This window comes from Schistocerca piceifrons, chromosome 1 (assembly GCF_021461385.2).
Source record: "Schistocerca piceifrons isolate TAMUIC-IGC-003096 chromosome 1, iqSchPice1.1, whole genome shotgun sequence".
Taxonomy (NCBI): domain Eukaryota; kingdom Metazoa; phylum Arthropoda; class Insecta; order Orthoptera; family Acrididae; genus Schistocerca; species Schistocerca piceifrons.
In genome coordinates, this window is record NC_060138.1 from 126,980,388 (window position 1) to 126,986,387 (window position 6,000).

Below are 6,000 nucleotides of genomic sequence, written 5' to 3' on the forward strand. Positions count from 1 at the left end.
CTGATTCTAAATTTGTTTGCAATCCTTATGCTGACTTATGTTTACATAAATTATAGAAGTCGTTAAAATTTGCTTGTCGAAGTCTAAAATGCCATTTCTCCTTTACTGACACACCATCCTTACTGCTCACACTATAAATTCTATTTGTCATGTTGCGCAGCCTACGTTCCTTCAAAGCAACCACAAGTAAGTTATTGTCTTTATCAAAAACTTTTGAGATATTACCTACAGACACAAATTTACGTTTTTCTGTTATTTTAACTTAGCTGAGCGAATTTCTGCCCATATTTTTGATGCAAAACATATTTTTCATTTCAGTTGAATCATGTCATTATAAACTGGAAAAACTAATAATATTTTCTATTTATGTAGCTTGTGAAACTTTACCATCCACAGTTTCCACATTCACAAGCCCTTTTAAATTTATGCTTGCAGAAAAATAATTTTCGTTACTAACAACATGATCTGGTGCAACCACTATCTGATAACTAATAAGTATATATGTCGTTACCTTGCTCAACATTAATACAAGAAATTATAGGTTATACCTGAGTTACAAAGCTGCCCATGCCATTTCTATTGTTTTGGTAGCCTCCTTGTCCTCTGTGCCAGCTACCTTTTGAACCACACTGATTACTTTGACACATGACCTGTTCTTATTACCCCTGTTCACTAGTCCCTTCGCTCATGTTGATAATTGCCATGACTAGTCCCTTGATAATATCTGCCACATGTCCATGAAATTCTGCTTGTTCCTAACTGGCAACAGTCCCTCTTGAAATGTCCAGGTTTGCCTCATCTGTAACATTACTTCCACTGGTAGCTCACACTAGTTTCTTTTCAGTGCGATGTGTGTTGGATTTGCACCTTCACATACATGCTTGTCTTTTAAATCCATCATTTGAATTTTACTTTTAGTTTATTCGATTATCTGATCATCTTCTTTCAAAACATCACTAAAGCCCCTGATACAGCTCAAAATTCGGCCAACTTTCTCAACACATGGTTTAGCTTTTCCTTTTCTGTAACTTTTGCACCTGCTCTTTTTAATTCATTCGCTGTTTTTTTTCGTACTGAGGTGTGTTACCATGTCACTAAAGTCTTTGAACCTTAGTTTGAGTACATTTTTTTCTGAAAACAACTTGCAGTGCCACTGACTCCTTCATCGAACTATTTTGTGATCTCAAATGCAGTTTTCTTATCACCCAAAAATTACAGTTATTTGTTATTAATCGCTTCATATATGCACATAATGTCAGACATCTTAATTTTGGCAATAGACTTAAGACTAAATAGAATGTGGTGAAACAAGAGATGGACAGCCAGCTACATCACTATTGAACTGAATGTAAGGGCTATAAGTGATCAGTTACAAACACCAAAAAGATTTAGTAATAATTTGTTTAATATGGTAGAAAGTACACAGACAAACAGTTCAACAGAAAACTCACAGCAGTATGTTGAAAAAGTAACTTTCATAACATTTAATCATATGACTGCATCACCAATTCCTCCTTGTGATGTTAAGAAAATTGTACATTCTCTCATAAATAAAAGTTCATGTGGTTTTGAAGCTGTTTTCAATAGAATACTACAGATTTGTTCCCAAATAGTAAGCCTGGTCTTATCTTAAATATGTAATGCATCACTAACTCAAGACATTTTCTCAGAAATACTGAAATATGCCAGTGTCAAACATCTATTAAAGAAATGTAATGGGAGGGGCGTCAGTGACTACCGACCTGCTACACTGATGACATCCTTTTCCAAAATATTTGAGACAGTTATGTATTTGGGAATAGTACATCGTCTCGGCAACAATAATACCATCAGAAAATTACAGTTCGAGTTTCAGAAGCATTGCACTACTGAGAGTGCCATTTCCATATTCACTCACCAAATTTTACAAACATTAAATAATAAAATAGTGCCATTTGGCATTTTGTGCGACCTATCTGCAGCTTCTGACTGTAGATCAATTGAAGCTTTGTTATACCAACTGAAGTTTTATGGGACTGATGGTATTGCTGACCAGATCTAACTAAAAGAATGCAGGAAGTTGTATTTAGTAATTCAACCAGTGTAGTCCGAGGATATTATTCTGACTGGTGTGAAATCACATGTGAAGTTCCCCAAGGCTCAATTTAGGCCCACTGCTGTTTCTCATATATATAAATGATCTTCCATCTATTACACAACAAGCAAAACTAGTTCTTTTTGTAGATGACACTAGTATTGTAATCAATTCATGCATACATACAGAAACAGAAGAAATGGTAAACAATGTTCTTAAAAGTATTGTCGCAAAAACGGAATAGCACAGTCACTGTGGTGTAGTGGTTATGATACTAGACTGTTGCACGGAGGGTTGTGAGTTCAAAACTCACCTGAACTGTAAAGTTTAAATTTCTGTATTCGGTTCGAGTACATTCTAGAAGTATCCACAAATGTCAAGAATCATTGTACTGGAATGTACTGTAACTGTACATATACCACATGTGTTCTAGTGGGAGGCAGTTCGCTCCACGTTCTTGTATGTGCAAGTGCTCAATAAACCTTCGTTAAGTGGAGTTAGTGTTCATCATTCATCTAATTACATCCTTCTTCTACGTGACATTATTCCGGTGGAGGCGCTGGGTATTGGGACTTGTGAAAGTGCACATTATCGACGACGCAGTGGCTCCCATCAGGCCATGACAGAGCTGCTGTTTACGTGGCAAGGAACCCGAGTTTGATCCATATTCAACAGATCGCAATCTATCGGAGACAGAAGAAGAAGAGGACGTTATGATGACAGCAACTGTGTGCCACCACATGAGGCATCCTTCCAGGTTCTCTGATGACGATAGCCAAGTTTCAAACAAGTGGCTGATGGAATACGAGCGTATAGCCAAATTTAACAAATGGGATTATACTGTGTGTTTGGCTAACGTACGAGGTGTATTCAAGTTATAAGGCCTCCGATTTTTTTTCTAATTAACTACTCACCCGAAATCGATGAAATTGGCGTTACTTCTCGACGTAATTGCCCTGCAGACGTACACATTTTTCACAACGCTGACGCCATGATTCCATGGCAGCGGCGAAGGCTTCTTTAGGAGTCTGCTTTGACCACTGGAAAATCGCTGAGGCAAAAGCAGCACGGCTGGTGAATGTGCGGCCACGGAGAGTGTCTTTCATTGTTGGAAAAAGCCAAAAGTCACTAGGAGCCAGGTCAGGTGAGTAGGGAGCATGAGGAATCACTTCATTTCATTACTTCAAAGTTGTTATCACGAAGAAACTGTTGCGTAACGTTAGCTCGATGTGCGGGTGCGTTGTCTTGGTGAAACAGCACACGCATAGCCCTTCCCGGACGTTTTTGTTGCAGTGCAGGAAGGAATTTGTTCTTCAAAACATTTTCGATTCACCAGGTGGGTCCTACGTCTTCAAGAGTATGACATTACCATAGTGTACAAAACTGGAAGAAAACACCAACATACCAACTGTCTCTCAAGAAACCCTGTGCAAGACCTCAAGATTTTGATGAAGATAGTGACTGTCTCGCTACACTCCAGGATCTCTCTGCTGAGCAGAAGAAGGACGCCAAGATATCTCAAATTATGCTTGCCTTAAATCGGCCAGACGCTGTGAACAGACTATTTCACTTAGTTAATGGATTACTTTGCAAGAAAAACTTTGATCCGTTTGGAAAGAGGTGACCTCCTCGGACGATTTCCAACGTCTGCTAGTGGCCATAGATGAATTATTGTTTGCACTGATTATCTGAGACTTTATGCCATTGCAAAAGCCGTGAAAACAGCTGAAGTATTCTAGGTAGCCAAATTCATCGTAGTAGACACTGTATTAAAACACGATGCCCCAAGTTCGTTAAATACGGATCGAAGGAAAGTTTTTCAATCGAATCTTGTGACAGATATAAACCGTCTGTGCAATATTACTCATCACATGACGACTGCCTACCATCCGCAAACTAAAGGGCTTACTGAACGCCTTAATAAGACCTTGGCCGACATGCTACGGATATGTTCGTCAATGTTGAGCAGAGCAACTGGGATGAGGTGCTACTTTTCGTGACGTTTGCCAACAACACCGCCAAACAAGACACCACAGGATTTACGCCATCTTTCCTAGTGCATGGGCGTGAGGCGACTACGACGATGGACACTGTGTTTCCTTTACATCCTGATGACACGGATGACGACTACATTGGCCAGGTGTTAACCAGATCAGCTCTGGCAGTTAGCTCGACTCCGCACGCTGCAGGCTCAAAAAGCGAGCCGCTGCCCTGTTTCCAGCAGCTCGGTGACCTCGTCTGGATCTTCACCCCTGTTCGGAAGCTTGGTCTCTCTGAAAAGCTCCTCAGGCGCTACTTTGGACCTTATAACGTTACTATTCAAATAGGTCTACATCTACATCTACATCTACATGGATACTCTACAAATCACATTTAAGTGCCTGGCAGAGGGTTCATCGAACCACCTTCACAATTCTCTATTATTCCAATCTCGTATAGCGCGCGGGAAGAATGAAAACCTGTATCTTTCCGTACGAGCTCTGATTTCCCTTATTTTATCATGGTGATCGTTCCTCCCTATGTAGGTCGGTGCCAACAAAATATTTTCGCATTCAGAGGAGAAAGTTGGTGATTGGAATTCCGTGAGAAGATTCCGAAAAACGCCTTTTTTTAACGATTTCCAGCCCAAATCCTGTATCATTTCTGTGACACTCTCTCCCACATTTCGCGATAATACAAAACGTGCTGCCTTTCTTTGAACCTTTTCCCTTTGGTATTTTCATCGAAGATTCTGATTGCGTGAAGGCAATCCGGGTCAAAGGTCAGTCACGAAACCACCTTCGCGTAATCAAACCTTACGTCCATTAATTTCTCTCTCTTTCCAAGTCGTACCAGAAACGGCAAAGCAGAACTGCCGAGAGTACGCAGTCTAGTGTTATAGGTTGCATTCTTTATCTTGTTAGCAAACATTGCCAGACATTATCATCATTACTGTTATATTTGATTAAATGTGTGTGAGCAGCAGAATCTATAACACTAGAAGGTTTGTATTCGAATGGTAGCTAGCAAACAGAATACACTCATTTTTTTGTAACTTCAAAGTTCAAGCCATTTAATTTCTGTGAAGCAGAAATTAATGTTGACTTGTATCCTACTAATGACAAAGAACTGTGGAGTTTAGTTGTCAGCAGTGTCTTTAGTAACACTGTTTGCCAGAACACCGAACACCATGTACAATAATTATCATGTCAAGTAACTTGCACACTCAAGGGTGGCCATAAAAGAGTTTGCAGATGGGGGGAGGGGGCTACAGCTAGAGTGTAGTGTATTTTTAATATTTTGGAAGATGAATGCCGAATTGTTATTAGCCAAAAAAATCCCAGTCCCAACCCTGTTAAAAACCTAGGTAATACTGATATTGAAATCTTGTCCTTGAAAGAAAAACAACTCCTTTCCCTAAGAGCTGGGAGGCAGGTGTGGGGATGGCCCATTCTTGTCCCCCTGGGCATGGGTGGTATTGTGCACACGATAGTTAATGTTAAACATTTGAATCACTTGATTCCAACATAACTTCCTTTATAGCTTTGTAGCACGCTACTGTACTTTGAATTCCTTAATTATGGGGCGTATCCGCGAATTATCCCGTCCTTGACCCACGCTGGTGGCGCCATTGGGAGTCATAAAGGGAAGGAATACGCAGGCAGTGCGAGGTTTGGGTTTGGTTTGGGTTTTGGACAATGTCAATGCTTACCCGCATTGTTGACTCAATCTGTATGTGGAGAAGTCTCATAGTTGTAAAATGAGATGGAGAAGACTGAAGATGAATAAGCTTCCTTACAGGAGTTATATGATATTATATTTACAGCCAGCAAAGGACTGATTTGGTACATTAACTTGAACACTCCTACATTCAGTACTTCTCCTGTGTTGATAAACATTTAGCATTGGGTGGCTTAAGTTATTTGTATACCAGAAGTGCACATATT